The following is a 22,655-nucleotide window of genomic DNA, read 5'->3' as shown; positions in this document are numbered from 1 at the left end:
AATGGATATGGGTTTGGGTGGACTCTGGGCGTTGGTGATGGACAGGGAGGCCTGGCGTGCTGCGGTTTTTGGTCACAAAGAGTCGGACACAACTGAGAGACTGAACTGGACTGAACTGAATATATTACTGGTCTACTGCAAAAGGATGTAACTTAGAAACAGCTAGGTGGTAGAGATGATTAGGACAAGGGATGAGGAAAGAAGCAATGTTCCCATGGACTTAGGAAATAGTATGGATAAGTTCATCCAGAGTACCCACAGTCAAAAGGATTGTTTCCAAAATGTGAAAAAGCAGTTGAGAAACATGGAAGACACTTAAGACATTTCAAATATATATTTAGTAGTGGGTGAATGGTTATGCGTTATGTGAATTATATCTCGGTAAAGGTGCCTAAAAATAAATTCAAAGATAGATCTAGATCTAGATATATAGGAGTTCCAGAAGAGAATAGGAAGGATGCTAGTGAAGTGTTAGTGAAGAGACAGCAACTGATAATTGTCGAGAACTTAAAAAAAAATCTAACTTCTCAGAAAGTCTTAGATACAGTCTAGTGACTCTGTAAAAGTATAAGGAATAAGAAAAACGGTAAAGACTACAATACGGAAGTAAGAAGTGTGTGCAGTTGAAGTCCTCTTTCATCTATACCCTCAGTATCACTTCCCTCTCCACCCATCAGCCCTGTTAACTGCTTAGTGTGCATCTATATCCATAGTGTATCAACATCTATTATACTATTTATCCGTATTTATACAAGTATATTATATAGTTCCATATGTTTGCTTTTAATTAATAAAGAGGCTCTTATAATACATTTGCTGTACAACTTTCTCTTTTCATGCCACAATAAACCATAGGCATCAGATTCAACTTCTTTATTGTAAAGATTTTCTTTTTCTTTTTAATGTTATTTAAAAATAATATTCCTGGAACATCCCTGGCAGTCTGGGAAAGTCTCCCTGCTTCCACTGCAGGAGGCATAGGTTTGATCCCTGATCAGGGAACTAAGATTTCACATCCTTGTAGTGCAGCCTAAATTTTAAAAATGAATTTAAAAATAATGCTTGCTATTTTTTCAAATTCAGAAAAAAATACAGAGGAGACCATAATCTCACACTCCATATATGGATATTTTTATATAATAAAAGCAGTAATCATTCATGGCTAGAGAATAGAAACTGTTCAGAAAAAAAAAAAAAACATGATAGCATGTGATTCTTCCTATAAAAAAATTACACTTATGAACATATCCTAACCATACAGATTTTTCTTTTGTTTTAAAAGTTAACACAAAAAAAGTCATTATAACATCGTTCCACACATTGATTTTCACTTAATGGTGAAAGAGATCTTGGAGATCTTTATGTACTAGTTTTATGTAAAGCTATAGTATTCTTTTTAAAGGATTCACAATATTCCATAAAACATAATATATTGTACATAAATACAACCATTTACTCTATATGGAATACATTGTATATAATCACAGTCACTTACATCCCCTGATGTTCCTTTAATATTCTCCTTTTTTAATCTTTGTTTTTATTTATGTGGCTGCTCCGGGTCCTAGTTGCAGCAGCACTTGGGATCTTTGATCTTCGTTGGGGCATACAAGATCTTTAGTGGTGGCAGATGAGCTCTTGTTTTTTTTAAACTTGGAGTATAATTGCTTTACAATGTTGTGTTAGTTTCTGCTGTACAATGAAGTGCATCATTTATATGTGTACATATATATCTACTCCCTTTTCAGCCTCCCTCTACCCTTCTCCCCTCCATCCCGCCCATCTAGGTCATCACAGAGCACCAAGTTAAGCTTTCTGTGCTTCATAGGAGGTTCCCGCTAGCTATCTAATTCACACAGAGCAGTGTACACACGTCAGTCCTAACCCCCCACCCGCCCTACCTTCCCCTTCCCCCTCTGCGTCCGCACGTCCATTCTCTACACTTGTGTCTCTATTCCTGCCCTAGAAATAGGTTCACCTGTATCATTTTTCTAGATTCCACATATAAGGGTTAATCTACTGTATTTGTTTTTCTTGTTCTGACTTACTTCAAACTCCGTGTCTATCCACATCTCTACACATGGCCCTGTTTCATTCTTTTTAGTGGCTGAGTAATATTCCATTGTATATGTGTATATTCTTTATCCAGTCATCTGTTGGACATTTAGGTTGCTTCCATGTCCTAGCTATTGCAAATAGTGCTGCTAGGAATATTGGGGTACATGTGTCCTTTTGAATTATGGTTTCCTCAGGGTATATGCCCAGTAGTGGGACTGCTAGGTCATATGGTAGTTCTAGTGTGTAGTTTTTTAAGGAACTTCCATACCGTTCTTCACAGTGACTGTACCAGTTTACATTCCCAACAACAGTGCAGCAGTATCTCGTAACTTGGTTCTCAGAGGATCTAGACTAACACAGTATACCTGGGTCTCCTTGTTTCATCAATCTATTTGTCTATTCTAGGTCTGCTATCACAGAATTTTAATTACTACAACTTTGTGTATATCTGGAAATTCAGTTGAATAAATCCCCTACATGGTCTTCTTTGTCAGAATCTGCCTATTCTTATGCATATGCTTCCAACTGAATTTGTTTGATAAATGTTTTTCTTTCTTTTTAATTCATGCATGTACATGATGATGAAAGGCTATGTGAAAAGTAAGTTTCCCCTCCCATCTGTAACCCTCACTTCCAGAAATTCCCTTCTCCAAGGAAACTATCGTTATTAGATTTTTCTCTATTGTTCCAGAAGTATTCTAGATATACACAAGCATGTGTGCGTATGTATACACACTTACGTTCCTTCCTTCTTGGCCCTGGTTGTAGTGTAGAATGCACTCTGTTCTGTACTTTGCTTTTTCATTAACAATAGATCTTGGAAAGCTTTCAATGTCAATATTTATAGTTCAGCTTCATTCTTTTTAATAACTATTTAGCATCCTTTTGTTCCCTCCCAATGCGCATTAAGTAGCTCCCAGTCCCTTGCTATGACAAAGACTGCTACTGAGAATCAAAGGAACTTTAGAATCATCTTGTCAAGTCCTTTTTTTTTAATCCAACTGGGATTTTAAGTGGACTTGCCTTGAAATTTATAGATTTAATTTGGGCAAAAGAAACACCACTATATTTGGGTCTTCCAAACCAGTCCATGTACAATGATTTTCCATTTAGTTAGAAGGAAAAAAAATTATATCCATTGGTCAGCTTTGACAGCTTTTGTAAATAGAGGTCTTGCACTTTTGCTTAGATTTTTTTTCCCTGAGTTTTTGTTTCCTTTGCTTGTTCTTCTTTTTTAATGATTACCACAGTAAGTTTAGTGAACATCCATTATCTCATACAGACACAAAATAAAAAAGAAAAAATATTTTTGCCTTGTGATTAGGGTTTATTCTTTTTAAAAAGGGCTTCCCTGACGGCTCAGAGAGTAAAGAGTCTGCCTGCAATGCAGGAGACCCAGGTGCATTCCCTGGGTCAAGGAGATCCCCTGGAGAAGGGAATGGCTACCCACTCCAGTGTTCTTGAGGTGATACTTCATTGTGGTTTTGATTTGCATTTCCCTGATGGTTAGTAATGTTGAGCATCTTTTCATGTGCCCATTGCCATTTGTATGTCTTTAGAAATATGTCTATTCAGTTTCTTCACTCATTTTTTGATTGGATTATTTTTTATTTTTTTGATGTTGAGTTGTATGAGTTCTTTGTATATTTTGGATATTAACCCCTTAGATATATCATTTAGAAATATCCTCTCCCATTCAGTAGCAGCCTTTTCATTTTGTTGATTTTGCTGTACAAAATCTTTTTAGTTTGATGTAGTTTCATTTGCTTGTTTTGCTTTTTTCCCTTCCCTGAGGAGATAGATCTAAAATAATGTTGCTAAGATGTGTCAAAGAGTGTACTGCCTATGTTTTCTTCTAGGAGTTCTATGATGTCAGTTCTTAACATTTAGGTCTTTAATCCATTTTGAGTTTGTTTTTGTCTATGGTGTGAGAAAGTAGTCCACTTTGTTTCTTTTGCATGTATCTGTCCAGTTTTCCCAACACCATTTATTTTTATTTATTGAAATGCTTATTTATTTGGCTGCACAGGCCCTAGCTGCAGCACGTGGGATCTTCACTCTTCATTGCATCCTGTGGAATCTTTAGTTGCAGCATGTGAACTCTTTATTGTGGTGTGCACGTGGGATCTAGTTCCCTGAGCAGGCCCAGGCCCCCTGCATTGGTAGCAAGGAGACTTAGCCACCGGACCACAAGCAAAGTCCCCCCAATCCCATTTATTGAAAGGCTATCTTTTTCCCACTGTATATAAAGTCTTGCCTCCTTTGTCATAGTTTAATTGCCCATGTATGTGTGGGTTCACTTTGGGGCTCTCTGTTCTGCTCCATTGACCTGTGTACCAGTATCAACCCCACCCAGCACTATGTTATGCACCTGAGACTAATAAGATATTAGCCTGTGGTTGAGGTGGTTGGGTCACAAAGCAGCTGACTGCAGAGCCTACCCTCGGCTGGGGCTCTGGGCTATTGCTGGTCCACTGGTGGGTGAAGCCGGCTGGCTGGCTGCAAGGTAGGGTGTCTCAGAGCCAGTGTCAGCCCACTGGTGGGCAAGGCCTGGCCTATGGGGTCCCTGGGGCTGGTGTCGGCCTGCTGGTAGGTGAGGTTGGTTCTGACACAGTAGGCTGTGGACTCTGAGGTGTTCCAAGTGTGTGTTAATCACTCAGTCGTGTAGGACTCTTTGCAATCCCATGGTTGTAGCCCACCAGGCTCCTCTGTGCATAGAATTCTCCAGGCAAGAATACTGGAGAGGGTAGCTATTCCCTTCTCCAGGGATCTTCCCAACCCAGGGATGGAACCAGGGTCTCCTGTATTGCAGGGAGATTTTTTACCATCTGAGCCACCAGGGAAAAGCTGGTATCAGCCCACTAGTAGGAGAGGCTAGACCCTGAGGCATTTAGGTGAGGGGCTGAAGGTGTCCTGAGGCTGGTGTTGACTTGCTAGCTGGTGGGGTCTGGTCTTGGCTGGCTAAAGGGGTTGGGGTAGCCCTAGGGCTGGCGTTTCCCCAGGGGTGTGTGGAGCTAGGTACTGGGGTCTCTGGCTGCAGAGTTCTAGGGTTCCTGGAGTGGGCTTTGGCCCACTGGTGGGTGGATTTTGTCCCCAACTGGTTGGGGACTCAGGGGTTCCTATGGCAACTGGTCTGCTGATAGGTGATGCTACAGCCCTGCCTGGCTAGCTGCTTGGTCTGGGGTATGCCAGGACATGGAACAACAGACTGGTTCCAAATAGGAAAAGGAATTCATCAAGGCTGTATATTGTCACCCTGTTTATTTAACTTCTATGCAGAGTACATCATGAGAAACACTGGACTGGAAGAAACACAAGCTGGATTCAGGATTACCGGGAGAAATATCAATAACCTCAGATATGCAGATGACACTACCCTTATGGCAGACAGTGAAGAGGAACTAAAAAGCCTCTTGATGAAAGTGAAAGTGGAGAGTGAAAAAGTGGGCTTAAAGCTCAACATTCAGAAAACTAAGATCATGGCATCTGGTCCCATCACTTCATGGGAAATAGATGGGGAAACAGTGTCAGACTTTATTTTTCTGGGCTCCAAAATCACTGCAGATGGTGACTGCAGCCATAAAATTGAAAGACGTTTACTCCTTGGAAGGAAAGTTATGACCAACCTAGATAGCATATTGAAAAGCAGAGACATCACTTTGCCAACAAAGTTTCGTCTAGTCAAGGCTATGGTTTTTCCTGTGATCATGTATGGATGTGAGAGTTGGACTGTGAAGAAGGCTGAGCACCGAAGAATTGATGCTTTTGAACTGTGGTGTTGGAGAGGACTCTTGAGAGTCCCTTGGACTGCAAGGAGATCCAACCAGTCCATTCTGAAGGAGATCAGCCCTGGGATTTCTTTGGAAGGAATGATGCTAAAGCTGAAACTCCAGTACTTTGGCCACCTCATGCAAAGAGTTGACTCATTGGAAAAGACTCTGATGCTGGGAGGGATTGGGGACAGGAGGAGAAGGGGACGACAGGATGAGATGGCTGGATGGCATCACTGACTCGATGGATGTGAGTCTGAGTGAACTCCGAGAGTTGGTGATGGACAGGGAGGCCTGGCGTGCTGCAATTCATGGGGTCGCAAAGAGTCGGACATGACTGACTGATCTGATCCCAGCACTAGTGCTAACTGCCTGATGGGCAGGGCCACGTCAGCACTAATAAACTAGAGTGAGGATTCCAGAATGGCTTTTGACAGCATCGGCATCCTCATGGTGGAACAAGCCCACCAGAATGGCTGCTTCCAGAGTCTATGTCCCCAGTGGAGTCCCATTTGCCTTCCTCATCTATGGGAGGCTCTCCAAGACCAGCAGATGGCCCTTTTCAAATGACTACTTCCATCCTAGATATCCGAGTGTGGGAAAAATTGCGATCACTTGCATATTAACCTATTTGAACCAGGATATGTTCTATATGTTAGCAATGAACAACTGGAAAAGCCATATAAATGTGGCATCTAGTTTCTCTATCTCAAAATATGAGATGGAGAAAGCATATAGAGAATCACTCGTGGAACATTTTCATGGGCCAGGCCTGAAGGAGGCATACATTACTTCATACATTACTTAAGGGTAAATAAAAATCCAACCCCTGCGCTGGTTTCTCTGTCACTGAGAGACAAGATCTTCTCTGTGCACTAAGTCACTAAATGACAAGCTATGCACTAAGTCACTCTCCTCCTGGATGCACTGACAGGATGGAACATTAGGATTTCTTCACTGAGTAAGTGTTGAACGTGTTCTGTGTTGGGGAAGACATATGAATCTGATCTTCTGCAGAAGCAAAAGCTAGCTAGTTGTTATCAAACTGAAGGCATTAACAGCTCACCGAAGTGGTATGAAAGCGGTCTGGAAACAATTTTAAACTGGAAACATCTCAGCAATCAGCAGCCACAGAAAAAAAAATGTTATCTAAAGTTAAGCAGACCCTCTAGAAAATACAGCTGCCATTTACCCTCCTCCGAGAAAGTTTCCTTCTTGAAAGAAGACTGACCCTCAGCACAAGAAAGTATAAACTCGGCTCCGTTTATGTGTGTTAGTCGCTCAGTCATGTCCAGTTTTTGCAACCCCATGGATCGTAGCCCACCAGGCTTCTCTGTCCATGGGATTCTCCAGGCAAGAATACTGGGGTGGGTTGCTATTTCGATCTCCAGCAGATATTACCGATCCAGGGATCAAACCCAGGTCTCCTGCATTGCAGGCAGATTCTTTACCGTCTGAGCTACCAGGGAAGCCCAAACTCAGCTGACATTAGTATAAAAAAAACTCAATAGAACCTTCCTTTCAGTGGGAAACATACTTTCCCTTTGAAGCCCTAAATCATCCTCCTTTTTTTAATCTGGTATATAAACATTTATCTCTGACTATTCAGGGAATTTTGCCAAAGAATGCTCAAACTACTGCACAATTGTACTCATCTCACATGCTAGTAAAGTAATGCTCAAAATTCTCCAAGCCAGGCTTCAGCAGTACGTGAACCGTGCACTTCCAGATGTTCAAGCTGGTTTTAGAAGAGGTAGAGGAACCAGAGAACAAATTGCCAACAGCCGCTGGATCATCAAAAAAGCAAGAGAGTTCCAGAAAAACATCTATTTCTGCTTTATTGACTATGCCAAAGCCTTTGACTGTGGAAAATTCTGAAAGAGATGGGAATACCAGACCACCTGACCTGCCTCTTGAGAAACCTATATGCAGGTCAGGAAGCAACAGTTAGAACTGGACATGGAACAACAGACTGGTTCCAAATTGGGAAAGGAGTATGTCAAGGCTGTATACTGTCACCCTGCTTATTTAACTTCTATGCAGAGTACATCATGAGAAACACTGGGCTGGAAGAAGCACAAGCTGGAATCAAGATTGCTGGGAGAAATATCAATAACTTCAGATATGCAGATGACACCACCCTTATGGCAGAAAGTGAAGAGGAACTCAAAAGCCTCTTGATGAAAGTGAAAGTGGAGAGTGAAAAAGTTGGCTTAAAGCTCAACATTCAGAAAACTAAGATCATGGCATCTGGCCTCATCACTTCATGGGAAATAGATGGGGAAACAGTGGAAACAGTGTCAGACTTTATTTTTTTGGGCTCCAAAATCACTGCAGATGGTGACTGCAGCCATGAAATTAAAAGACGCTTACTCCTTGGAAGAAAAGTTATGACCAACCTAGATAGCATATTGAAAAGCAGAGACATTACTTTACCAACAAAGGTCAGTCTAGTCAAGGCTATGGTTTTTCCTGTGGTCATGTATGGATGTGAGAATTGGACTGTGAAGAAAGCTGAGCGCTGAAGAATTGATGCTTTTGAACTGTGGTGTTGGAGAGTCCCTTGAGAGTCCCTTGGACTGCAAGGAGATCCAATCAGTCCACTCTAAAGGAGATCAGTCCTGGGTGTTCTTTGGAAGGACTAATGCTAAAGCTGAAACTCCAATACTTTGGCCACCTCATACCAAGAGTTGACTCATTGGAAAAGACTGATGCTGGGAGGGATTGGGGGCAGGAGGAGAAGGGGACGACAGGATGAGATGGCTGGATGGCATCACCAACACGATGGACGTGAGTCTGAGTGAACTCCGGGAATTGGTGATGGACAGGGAGGCCTGGTGTGCTGCAATTGATGGGGTCGCAAAGAGTTGGACACGACAGCGACTGAACTGAACTGATTCAAGGAATTACTAACTACTGAGTACTCTTTTGAGCATAATAAATTATTCTTTGTTAATCTGTCTATTGTTAGTTAATCTGCAGCTTCCCCACCGCCCCCCCACCCCCCCCACCCCCTTCACCCACCCCCCCACCCCACCCGCCTGCCAGTGATCAGTTTGACCTCAGTCATGAAGTTTTCCTTCCCTTGTTTACATGGACACACAGTTTAGCTATTTTCTCTCTATTCCCTCTGTAGCTGTGGCCCTGTAACTGAGCACTAGTCAATGGAACATGAGTGTTGAGGAAATAATTTTAAATAAATTTACTGACAACCCAGGAAACATTTCCACAAAGGTACTCAAAAAAGAAAAAAGTTTTATTATTGAGTAAACATTACACCATGCCTATCACAGTTAATGACTAAAAAGATGTAAAATCGAAATCTCACCCTTTTATAAACATATGTTAACTATCTTTACCAATGGGGAAAAATTCCTTTTCTTTTCTCATATCTTTTCAACAAGTGAGAAGTCCCATCTTGTAGCCAAGCATGCCCAGTCAGTCCAGGTAGCTAGGAAACCGTGCTTCTGGAGGTTCAGTTTCAAAAAGGTGGCTCCAAAAAAGAGATTCCTGAGATGCTGAACTGGCAAGAAGCTCACTTAGTTGTAAAAAAGATTTACATACATCTCCAGGAGACAGAGAAAGCAATTACAGCTTCAAGTTTTCTAAAACGAAATGTGAAAATGAAGGAAAATGGGAAATTTTCTTTTTCCCTTTGGGCACAAGGGAAATTTTAATTAAATCAATTTTTAAATATTTTAGATTTGTATTTACTCATAGGTGTTCAGAATTAATGTATACCTCATGCAAGCCTGGTCTATAAGTGTGTTCCACGAGTGATTCTCTATAATATCTAATAATCAAAAAATACTGGTGGTCCAGTGGCTGAGACTCCATCCTCCCAGTGCAGGGTACCTGGGTTCGATCCCTGGATGGGGAACTAGATGCCACGTGCCACAACTAAAAGCCCACATTTCACAACTAAAAGATCCCACGTGCTCCAACTAAAGACTCTGCGTGCTGCAACTAAGACCTGGTGCAGCCAAATAAATAAATATTTCAAAAAAAATTTTAATGCCTTATCAGGTATTAGTAAATATACCACATATGATTGCTTTGTGAAGACCAAATGCATGAGATTTAAGACACATATCAGATCAGATCAGATCAGATCAGTTGCTCAGTTGTGTCCGACTCTGCGACCTCATGAATGCAGCACGCCAGGCCTCCCTGTCCATCACCAACTCCCGAGTTCACTCAGACTCACGTCCATCGAGTCAGTGATGCCATCCAGCCATCTCATCCTCTGTCGTCCCCCTCTCCTCTTGCCCCAAATCCCTCCCAGCATCAGAGTCTTTTCTAATGAGTCAACTCTTCACATGTGGTGGCCAAAGTACTGGAGTTTCAGCTTTAGCATCATTCCTTCCAAAGAAATCCCAGAGCTGATCTCCTTCAGAATGGACTGGTTGGATCTCCTTGCAGTCCAAGGGACTCTCAAGAGTCCTCTCCAACACCACAGTTCAAAAGCATCAATTCTTCGGCACTCAGCCTTCTTCACAGTCCAACTCTCACATCCATACATGATCACAGGAAAAACCATACCCTTGACTAGACGAACCTTTGTTGGCAAAGTAATGTCTCTGCTTTTCAATATGCTATCTAGGTTGGTCATAACTTTCCTTCCAAGGAGTAAGCATCTTTTAATTTCATGGCTGCAGTCACCATCTGCAGTGATTTTGGAGCCCAGAAAAATAAAGTCTGACACATATACTCTGTTCATTTTGTGAATGTTTCTACAATATGCAAGGGACTTGAAATGGGACAATGTAAAAATCCTGTAGTATAGTTGGGTTAATGGGATTTCTAAGTGAAAAATGCAGCTGTGTGATTCCCAGAAGGCACCAGAAAGAACTTGGGATGCTGCTGTTCTAGATGTGCACTAATGTGTTTATTATTAGTCTGAGGACAGAAGTTCTAGAAAATTGTTGCACAAATAGTTTCCATTTAGGAGTTTTTTTTTTCCCAAGTTACATTTTAAATTTCCATTATGGTGAAAATTTAATTGTAACAAAAAATACGTTGCATTTGCATTAGCATACCCCATAACACCTAATTGGCACATAAATTTCACTGAAAGGCAATATTCCTACTTCATTAAAATACTTGCTACAAGAATTCTGTGATGAAATAATTAAACAAATTTCAAATAAGGGTTAATAGATAAGTTTATTGCCTTAGGGAGGGTTGGGGTTCAGGAAACAGTCACAGAAGTCTAGTTCTAAAATGTGTTTTAAAAATATTTCTCTTGTAATCATCATTTATTTTTATGTGAAGCATAATTGATTCTAAAAGAAATGTAAGTGCCTTTTTCTTCAATGAGAGATAGTCTAAATAGTCTTATATTGATTATGTTAATTATAACCAGGATCTGTGAAGTCACAGTAGCTAGTTAAATAATACAAATTTTATGAATAAATTTAATTTCCCTTCATACATATAGAATGAGCAGATAAAATTTCCTACATCAAACAAAAAAAAAAACAGGCATTCTAATCTTAAGGTTAAAAGTTATAGAACAATAACTTGATATTGAAGTAGACTCTTACATGAAATTTGGCACAAAGTACACATTCAGCAAATGTCAATTTCCTTCCTCCCTTCTTTTCTATATTGTGTTGAATTTTTCATATTAAATATGGTATTGTTTTGGTTTATTTAAGGAAGTAAAATTCCAGCCAGCATTGAGCACCCATATGAGTATTACCAGCCTTTGAACACTCCTCGATGACCCGAGTTGAAGGGAACACAATTTGATGTCTGAAAAAGGAGGGGACGTGAACTGTAGAAGGGCAGGCACTTGTTTCAACCAAGCCTCAGGCAAGTTGCAGGCAAAAGTCAAGGAATGTAAGCCTATCCTCCAGGGACTTCCCTGGCAGTCCAGTGGTTAAGACTCTGCACTTCCAAAGCAGGGGATGCAGGTTTGATCCCTGGTCAGAGAGCTAAGATCCCACATGCTGTGTGCTGCAGCCAGAGAAAATAAACCTGTTCTCCAAGACCATCTTAAAGTAACTTTATTAATCAGACTAGTTGATTGTGTGAGGGAGAGCTAAGATTTTGTGTGTGTGAATTATGTCTTTTGTTCTGTTTACCGTGATCCTGGGTAACAGCTGAGAAGACCTTGAAAGGACGTCTTGGACGAGACATTGTAAAATACAGAACGTGCAGTCGGTGCATCCACTAGTTTTGGTTTTAATCATTCTTACTAGTAATTCACAATGAAAGCTTGGAATTTCCTAAATCTGTGTAGTTCTAAAGTAAGCATTTACTATTTACAGAGAAGTGGAAAAGACTGTCTATTCTGAAATGGCTTATAATCTATTAATTAATGGGGCTTTCTAGGTGGTTCTAGTGATAAAGCATCTGCTAATGCACGAAATGCAAGAGACGAGAGTTCAATCACTGGTTTGGGAAGAGTCCTCTGAAGGAGGAAATGGCACTCCATTCCAGTATTCTTGCCTGGAAAATTCCATGGGCAGAGTAGCCTGGCAGGCTACATTCCACAGGGCCACAAAGAGTTGGATGAGACTGACTGAACACATAGCACATAATCTAAATTCATGCAAAAGCATGACAAAAATCAGTTGTTTATCCAAAAGATCAAAGTGATTAAATACAAAATAAATAGATAAGGTACAGAAAAGAACAATCACAGCTGAGCTGGCTTGGTCAGGAAAATTTCCTGAAATGTTAGCTGTGAGTCATTTTCTCCTACACGTGCTCTCCTTTAAAGAACTCCTGCGTTTGTGTTTATTTTCAATTAATTTGGTAAAATATACAAAGCATCTTAATCATTTTAAAGTGCACAGTTCAGTAGTGCTAAATACATTTACATTGTTTTGCAATCAATCTCCAGAATGATTTTCATCTTGCAAAACTGAAACTCTATACCCATGAAATAACTCCTCATTCCCTCCTCTCCACACAACCCCCCACCCCCAACAACCACCATTCTATTCTCTGTCTCTATGGATTTGACTGCTCTATGCTATGCTATGCTAAGTCACTACAGCTGTGTCCGACTCTGTGTGATCTCATAGACGGCAGCCCACCAGGCTCCCCCGTCCCTGGGATTCTCCAGGCAAGAACACTGGAGTGGGTTGCCATTTCCTTCTCCAATGCATGAAAATGAAAAGTGAAAGTGAAGTCACTCAGTCATGTCCGACTCTCAGCGACCCCATGGACTGCAGCCTACCAGGCTCCTCTGTCCATGGGATTTTCCAGGCAAGAATACTAGAGTGTTTGACTGCTCTAGGTACCTCATATAAGTGGAATCACATGACAGAGTAGAACATCCTCAAATGGCCATACCAAACCCAGCAGAGGCTGGGAAATGTAGTCTGGTTGTAGGCTGAGGAAGGAAAGGAGACTGGACTTTGGCAGTCCTGGAGTTTACAGAGGAGCTAAAATCCTGAGAATCATGCAGTTCTTCCTTCTCTGTCCCTCTACACCCAATCCATCATGGAGACCCATGAATTCTACTACTCACGAACTCTCTGCACCCCACCTCCTCTGTTTCCCACCATCGCCACTGCTGTAGATACTTGTTTAAATCCTAAGTTACACAGCTCCTATATAGTCAGGTACAGAGAGGGCTTTAGGACTCCCAGGTGGCGCTAGTGGTAAAGATCTCACCGGCCAATGCAGGAGATATAAGAGACACGGGTCAATCCCTGGGCTAGGAAGACCCCCTGAAGGAGGGCCTAGTAACCACTCCAGTATTCTTGCCAGGAAAATCCCATGGACAGAGGAACCTGGTGGGCTACATTATTGAAGCAACTTAGCACAGCACACAACACATAGAGGGCTTTATCAAATGAACCATAAATGTGCAGAGTGTGCATGGAGATGAAGCATTTAATTTTAACTAATTTGTTGACAATGATCTACTTTTGTGTTTATTCTGACTGTGCTCTGGCTTGAAGATGTGAAGGAAACCTTCTCCAGGAGTAGTTATTGGACTCTTTTTCTTTTGTGGAATGACTAGGTTCATTAGCTGTGCTGGTGGTCCAGAATTTCCTCTCATATTGTTACAACAAACTCCCTTTCATTTGAGTAGATTGACTAGCTTCCTGCTCATGGTCATCAAAAGATCCGTCAGTAAATTGTTTTTTTATTTTTTGAAAGTATACTTAACATCTAATGTGGGTATGCCATGATATTAAACGTTTGAGTGTTATCATATCATCTTGCTTGGAAAGTTCTTTGGGGATGGCTGGTGCCCAGTCTAAAGAAAAGCAAGACCTGTGTATTATTTTTCTATTGCTGTTGTAACGAATTATCACAAATTAGGGGCTTATGGCTTCCCAGGTAGCTCAGTGGTAAAGAATCTACCTGCCAATGCAGGAGACATGGGTTCAATCCCTGAGTTGGGAAGATCCTCTGGAGGAGGAAATGCCAACCCACTCCAGTATTCTTGCCTGGAAAATCCCATGGACGGAGGAGCCTGGTAGGCTACAGTCCATAGGGTTGCAAAGAGTCTGACACAACTTAGCGACTGAGAACAGCATGCTGCTGCCGCTGCTAAGTTGCTTCACTCTGTGCGACCCCATAGACGGCAGCCCATCAGGCTCCCCGTCCCTGGGATTCTCCAGGCAAGAACACTGGAGTGGGTGGCCATTTCCTTCTCCAATGCATGAAAGTGAAAGTGAAGTCGCTCAGTCATGTCCGACTGTTTTCGACCCCATGGACTGCAGCCTACCAGGCTCCTCCGTCCATGGGATTTTCCAGGCAAGAGTACTTGAGTGGGTTGCCATTGCCTTCTTGAGAACAGCATAGTGGCTTATAAAAATATCCATTTGTAATCTTGGTTCTATAAGTCAGAGTCTGCAAATATGTCAAATTTTTAAAAATTTCCTGTTTTATTGAAAAATAATTAAAATACATCACTGTATATGTTTAAAGCATACAGAATGATTTTTTGATTTACATATGTTGTGAAATGATTACCACGATTGGTCCAACTGACTTCCATTCTCACATACAATAAAAAGAAAAGAATTGGGAAAAAGAGCTTCTCCTTGTGGTGAGAATTCTTAGGATCTACCATCTTAAGAAGTTTCTTATGTATCATACAGCAGTGTGAGCTATAGTCATCATGTTGCATGTTACATCTCTGCTGCTGCTGCTAAGTCACTTCAGTCGTGTCCGACTCTGTGCGACCCCATGGACTGCAGCCCACCAGGCTTTTCTGTCCATGGGATTCTCCAGGCAAGAACACTGGAGTGGGTTGCCATTTCCTTCTCCAATGCATGAAAGTGAAAAGTGAAAGTAAAGTCGCTAGTCGTGTCCGACTCTTAGCAACCCCATGGACTCTAGCCTACCAGGCTCCTCTGTCCATGGGATTTTCCAGGCAGGAGTACTGGAGTGGGGTGCCATTGCCTTCTCCATTACATCTCTAGTACCTGTTTATCTTATAACTGAAAGCTTGTACCTTTTCACTGCCTTTCTACAACTCCTTGCCCCTCGAAACTCCACCTCTGCTAACCACAAGTCAGATCTCTTTTTCTATGAGTTTAGGTGTTTTTGTTCATATTTCTTTTAGATTTCGCAAAAAGGTGAGATTGTATAGTATTTGCCTTCTCTATCTGATTTATTTCACTTAGCATAATATCTTCAAGTTCTATCCATGCTGTCACAAATAGTAGGCTTTCCTCATTTTTTTATGGCTGAATAATATTTTGTTTGACATATATGCCATAACTTCTTTATCCATTCATCCATCAGTGGACACTTAGGTTTTTTCCACGTCTCACCTATTGTTCAAACAATAATTTTTTTTGTAAATTAGTTTATTTTAATTGGAAGCTAATTACCTTACAATATTGTAGTGGTTTTTGCAATACATTGACATGAATCAGCCATGGGTATACTTGTGTCCCCCCGTCCTGAATCCTCCTCCCACCTCCCTCCCCATCCCATCCCTCAGGGTCATTCCAGTGCAACAGCCCTGAGCGCCCTGTCTCATGCATCAAACCTAGACTGGCCATCTATTTCACATATGGTAATACATATGTTTCAATGCTATTCTCTCAAATCAACCCACCCTCACCATCTCCCACAGAGTCCAAAAGTTACGTCTGTGTCTCTTTTGCTATCTCACATATAGGGTCATCGTTACCATCTTTCTAAATTCCATATATATGGGTTAATATACTGTATTGGTATTTTTCTTTCTGACTTACTTCACTCTGTATAATAGGCTCCAGTTTCATCCACCTCATTAGCACTGATTCAAATGCATTCTTTTTAATAGCTCAGTAATATTCCATTGTGTATATGTGCCACAGCTTTCTTATCCATTCATCTGCCGATGGACATCTAGGTTGCTTCCATGCCCTAGCTATTGTAAAGAGTGCTGTGATGAACATTGCGGTACATGTGTCTCTAATTTTTAAAAATACATGTAACTGAACTACAGTTAACATAATTTGGTCTAGTTATAAGATTACATCAGAAACTCAGTTTGAAGTAGGGAAGACAGGAGCATATCAAGCAATAAGACTTCTAACCCCAGTAATTTCTCTCACTAGTAGTGTGGACTTGGTTAAGTTATTTAACTTGTTATAAACCAATATATTATTATAATAATTCATTTTTATTAATTTATCTTATTACACATTGATATATAATAATGATAATAAGAACACCTAAACCATTGACTACTTATAAATTATATGAGAGTGCTTATAACAAAATGTATGTTCCGTTCAGTTCAGTTGCTCAGTTGTATCTGACTCTTTGCAATCTCATGGACTGCAGCATGCCAGGCTTCCCTGTCCATCAGGGATGATGAGTTTGAGATCTTACTCAAACTCATGTCCATTAAGTCGGTGATGCCATCCAACCATCTAGTCCTCTGCCATCCCCTTCTCCTCCTGCCCTCAATCTTTCCCAGCAGCAGGGTTTTTTCAAATGAGTCAGTTCTTCGCATCAGGTGGCCAAAGTATTGGAGTTTCAGCTTCAGCATCAGTCCTTCCAATGAATATTCAGGACTGATTTCCTTTAGGATAGACTGGTTGGATCTCCTTGCTGTCCAAGGGACTCTCAAGAGTCTTCTCCAACACCACAGTTCAAAAGCATCAGTTCTTCAGCATTCAGCTTTCATTATAGTTCAACTCTCACATCCATACATGACTACTGGAAAAACCATAGCTTTGACTATATGGACCTTTGTTGGAAAGTAATGTCTCTGCTTTTTTTTAATATGCTGTCTGGGTTGGTCATAACTTTCCTTCCAAAGAGCAAGCGTCTTTTAATTTCATGGCTGCAGTCACCATCTGCAGTGATTTTGGAGCCCAAAAAGATAAAGTCTGTCATTGTTTCCATTGTTTCCCTATCTATTTGCCATGAAGTAATGGGACCAAATGCCATGATCTTAGTTTTCTGAATGTTGAGTTTTAAGCCAACTTTTTCACTTTCCTCTTTTACTTTCATCAAGCTTTTTAGTTCTTCTTCACTTTCTGCCATAAGGGTGGTGTCATCTGCATATCTGAAATGTATATACAAAGTGTATAGTGTATATATATATATATATATATATATATATATATATAGGCTTCCCTGGTGGCTCAGTCAGTAAGAATCCACCTGCAATGCAGGAGACCTGGGTTCAATCCCTGGGTTGGGAAAATCCCCTGGAGGAGGGCATGGCAACCTGTCCAGTGTTCTTACCTGGAGAATCCCCATGGACAGAGGAGCCTGGCATGCTACAGTCCATGGGGTCACAAAGAGTCAGACACGACTGAGCAACTAAGCACAGCACAAAATAGCATAGTATCTCTCTCTCTCTCTATATATATATATATATAGTGTATAGTATATATACAGTGTATAGTATAACAAAGAGCTGTTTAGCATACAGTAAATGATCAATAAATGTTAAGTAAATAAATATTTTTTTAAAATAAAAGAGATGAATTAGCTGCTTGTTCCATAAAGATAGAATTCGTAGCTATTAAAATGGTGACATGCACACATCTTAAGAATATAGTTTGATGAGTTTTGACAAATGTAATTCTCTGTGCAACTCACATCCCTATCAAAGTGTAGGTCTTTTCTGTCAAATCAGAAGTCCCCTTGTGTATCTTTCAGGTCACTCCTTCTAACCCTGTAAGAGGTAGCCACTACTCAATCTTTAAAAATTAGTTTATGAATTAGTTTTGTCCATTGTTGAAATTCATAAAAATTGAACTGTACAATGTGTACTCTGTATTATGTAGCTTCTTTTGATCAAAATAATGTGTGAGGTTTATCCATGTTATTGTGTGTTTCAGCTGTTCCTTTTTATTGCTGAGTATGAACATACCATAGTTTGTTTATTTGATCTTTTGTTGATGGACATTTGGGTTATTTCCAGTTATGAATAAAGCTATGATGAGCATTCCTGAGCAAAATTTCTCATGAATGTAAGTTTTCATTTCTCTTGTGTAAATACCTAGAATTGGAAATACCTAGAAGTGGAATTACATCATCATACGGTAAGAATACATTAAGCTCAATTTTTAAAAAATGAAGAATGGTTTTCAAAAGTGGATATACATTTTATAGAGCTCCCAGCAAAATATGAGAATTTCTGTTACTCTACTTCCTACTTCCATTTGGCATTGTCCTGTTACACAACAGGAGAGGAAACCGGAATAGTCACCCCAAAATATATGCCTTTGTCATGTTGATTAAAGGCGCTTAAGAAACAGCAGATGCAAGTAGGATGCTCTGACCCTCCTTTTACTTTGTGCAAGAAGTAGACAAAACTCCCACGTGAAAGTGTCCCTCCCTGTACCAGGAGGAAAGAAGCCATTCTTATCAGCCCAGAGGAAACCGCAAACCTTGCTCCATTTGTTTCCTCCTGTATATGCAATACTTCCCACAGTTGGCTGACCTTGGAAGCCTATGCTGCTTTCCTTTATCCTGTCATCTCTCTACAAATTTATTGTTCTTTGCTGATGATGCTCTGTAAGCAGGAATTCTAAGCTGTCATTTTGAGTTACTTTTTGTTTAGATTTCTAACACATGGTGTGTGATGTGTGCTTGTCGGTGTTAGTAAACTGGTTTTCTCTTGTTAATCTGTCTTTTTGTTAAGAGTCCCAGTTGAAAACTAGGATGTGTCAGGTTCTGCCTCTTTTACAATAGGGACTATGTCCAATTCTCCCTCTTTCTCTTTCTGTCTATATATACCCATTTTGTCCTCACAATGATGTAATAAAATAGGTACAAATATAACCCACATTTTATAGATGAGGAAACTACAGGACTTAAACGTAAAACAGCTTGTTCAAAGCTGTACAATTTTCAGATGATGCAGCAAATTTTATCTGGTAGCCTGCCGTCAGCACTGGGCTCACTCACTACATACTGCCTTCTCCAGGTATAGCTTATATAGAGAGAGAAATACAGTAAATATCCTTACCATACATTATATCATAGTGTACACACGTATATTTTATATAATCTAGTACTTCACTCTTGAGTAAAAATGGAAAGAATAAGCCTCAAGAGATGATCTTGTGAATTTGGCATGTGTTCCCTTTGCTGTTCCTAAACTTCCTGATAATTTTTCAAAGTTTTAGATGCTTAGGTGTTTTATAAGGGCTTCCCTGGTGGCTCAGACAGTAAAGAATCCATCTGCAATGCGGGACACCTGGGTTCAATCCCTGGGTTGGGAAGATCCCCTGGAAGAGGGCATGGCAACCCACTGCAGTATTCTTGCCTGGAGAATCCCCATGGACAGAGGAACCTGGTGGGCTACAGTTGATGGGATCGCAGAGTCGGACACAACTGAGCAACTAAGTATAGCACATGTGAATTAAGGAAGAACTGAAGAAGAGCTGTTGTGTTAGGGTAAAATGACAACACTCTCAGATCCTTTCTAACTCCAAACATCTGATTCACTGCTTTATAAAGAAACTGACTGGTGTACAAATAGGAAATATCTGTGAACCATTTGCTAATGTGGGAGAAAAATTTAAATGGAGTTGGTATCGCTAAGAGACCTTGCTAAAATGGAATCAGGAAGCCACTGAGATAGCGTAACTTATGCAAGTCTCAACCTGGATGGAATCTGACCTTTTGACTACTTACTGTCCTAACGAAGGCATCCAGAACATCCATCAGAATCTCAGCACACTTATGGTGCCTTCACCCTAGAATACCTTGTGACAGCCTACCTACTTACTGGACCTTTACCCTAAAAAGACTGCTGGGAAGACTGGTGACTGGTGACAGCCACCCCCTAAGGACAAATATATCCTTTCTTGTGTCAGAGTCCAGCCTCATGCCTTTTGCTTACATGAGCTCCTGACTCTTTCTCTACCCTAAAACACTCTTGATTTTACCTGAATCTTTGTCTCCCAAACTGCATTTCCTAAGACCCCAAATAAACTCTCTCCTATTTTTTTTTAATTGGAGGATAATTGCTTTACAATGTTGTGTTGGTTTCTGCTTTACAACAACTGGAATCAGGCATAATTGTGTATTTATATCCCTTCCCTATTGAGCCATAAACTCTTTTCTTATTTGTAGGCTTCTGCATTTTGTTTTGTTTTGGTTGATATTAAAGACAAGCTAGCTGTCTTATTTTGTGATTATTAGTCCCTGTAACCATATTTCACAAAAAAAGACTAAGTGGTACAGAAAAGGAAACATTTTAATTTGAAATATTTTTCTAATTTTAAATTGAAATATGCATAATTTGTGAGTATATGAATATATTTATCTATTTTTTAACCTAAAAATTTATATTTTGTTTGAAAATTTTCTTTTTCCTTTCCTGTACTCCATAAAGACAAGTAACAGCCTTTGTGTTTTCCATTATCTGAGTTCCACACTGAAAACAGGATCAAAATTAGAATTTAGATTTAATGATAGTAAAATCAAAAGATGATATTTTTACAAGGTCTCAACTTTTCTAAGCATATCATGTGTCTCACAATAAAATTCATTTCTTTTTCTTGAGTATTCAAAAGGAGACTTTTTAATTCTTAATTCTGATTTTGTACAATTGTATAATTAATGATGATGATCATATTAGAAGGGCAGATTTATATGTGTGGGTGAGGTGGTGGTGATGGGGAAGCCCAAATAGAAATTATAAATAAAGGAAATAAAGTTTCATTTTTTAGAATTAATGTACAATCACAATATCTATGAGTTTTGAGTTAGGGATGTGTCACTTATAAAGAAAGACAGGCTTCTGGATTGCAAGACTGAAGCTAAACTGAATTTATTTTATAGCTAAAGAATGTGTCAATCAGAAGAGGAATTGATGGGCCTTTTAAACAAAAGAAAAGGAAACTCCCTAAAGAAAAATTTGGTCTGCTCATTTAACACTGCTCAGGGGAAGAAACTCACTTAGAAAATTTTAGAAATCACTTTCCTAGAGACAAATCTGACCCAATTTTGAAAGTGACTTACCAGTAATTGCTCAAGTTCACTTATTCCTTTTATTTTATTTCCATGTCCCCTATTCAGCCTTGTGGTCATAGTTTTTCTTTCTTCCCATGGAATTGTGCCTATTGGATAAGACTGTGCTAGGTTTATTGCCTTGAGTGTTCTGGACTCTGCAGCAGGTCTATTTTTTTTTTTTTAGCAATCCAAACATTGACACTCAGTCTTTGGGCATTAGCTCCTTTGAGCATGGTTAGTGAAAGGTTACTCTAAGCCTGCCTAAGCTAACCTTTAAGTGTTCAGCGGGTATGACTCAGACCCTGCAGGCACCTTAGTAAAATTATCAAGGTAATGGCACAAATTACCTGCATTTTTCCTTCCAAAGAACTCTGCATCATAGTTTCCTTTCAAAACATCAGTGCAGTTGTTGCTCATCTCATGAATCCACTGAAATATAGTACAGTGATATTTATGGAAAGCTTTTTCTCTTAAGGTTTCCATTTATTACTTCACAGAATCAAAATAATAGGAACTCAAATAATTTTCTTCTGCTCTTTTACAATATCTTTCTGTCCTGCAGATGAAGTGACCTCTAAGATGGAAAGAGAAGCCATCTGCCTTAAATGGTTTTAAAAATTAGATGAAGATAAATTGATGAAATATTCAAATTTGTGAGAACGATGGAAATCCCACAGAGAAATCAATTATTTGGGAGGTAAGGTTTTGAAAAGCATTTAAGTGTTTTGAAACAAACAGATGAGCAATAGCAGAATCAAATTATTTTGCAGTTGCTATATAGAAATTTAAGATTATTTTAAATATATTCTATATGTATCCCAATGGCTAATATTAAAATCTGAATCTTTTATAATAAATCGTGCTCTGCATGAGAATAATAGGTCTGTTCATTGGATAAAAAGTAAATTTGTCAGAAGTTATGTGGAACTGCAATGGTAATTTTACTATTTTACCATAATGGTAAATTGAAAGAAGTAGTAATGATGTGAATTAACATTTAAAATTAATGCACGCTTTCAATGGACATGCACACCTGGATAGCCAATAAGAACCTACTGTATAGCACAGGGAACTCTGCTCAATATTATGTGGCAGCCTGGATGGGAGGGGAGTTTGGGAGAATGGATACGTATGGCTGAGTATCTTCACTGTTCACCTGGAATTGTCACAGCATTGCTTTTTCATTGGCTATATCTCAATACAAAATAAAAAGTTTAAAGAGTAAAAAAAAAAATAATAATGTTCCCTTTCCTTATTTGTCTCAAAAGTTTGGTCTTTCCAACAGTCCTTACTGACCTGTGAGACACCAAGCACTTGGAAATGTTAAGCTGCCCATAATGCTAAAAAGTGGTGGACCAGGATTCTCACCTACAGAGCTTAACTCCAGAGCTTCGTCTCACCATCAGTACACTATGTCCCAGAGAATTG

This window comes from Bos indicus x Bos taurus, chromosome 8 (assembly GCF_003369695.1).
Source record: "Bos indicus x Bos taurus breed Angus x Brahman F1 hybrid chromosome 8, Bos_hybrid_MaternalHap_v2.0, whole genome shotgun sequence".
Classification (NCBI taxonomy): domain Eukaryota; kingdom Metazoa; phylum Chordata; class Mammalia; order Artiodactyla; family Bovidae; genus Bos; species Bos indicus x Bos taurus.
Note: the sequence above shows the minus strand (reverse complement) of the source record.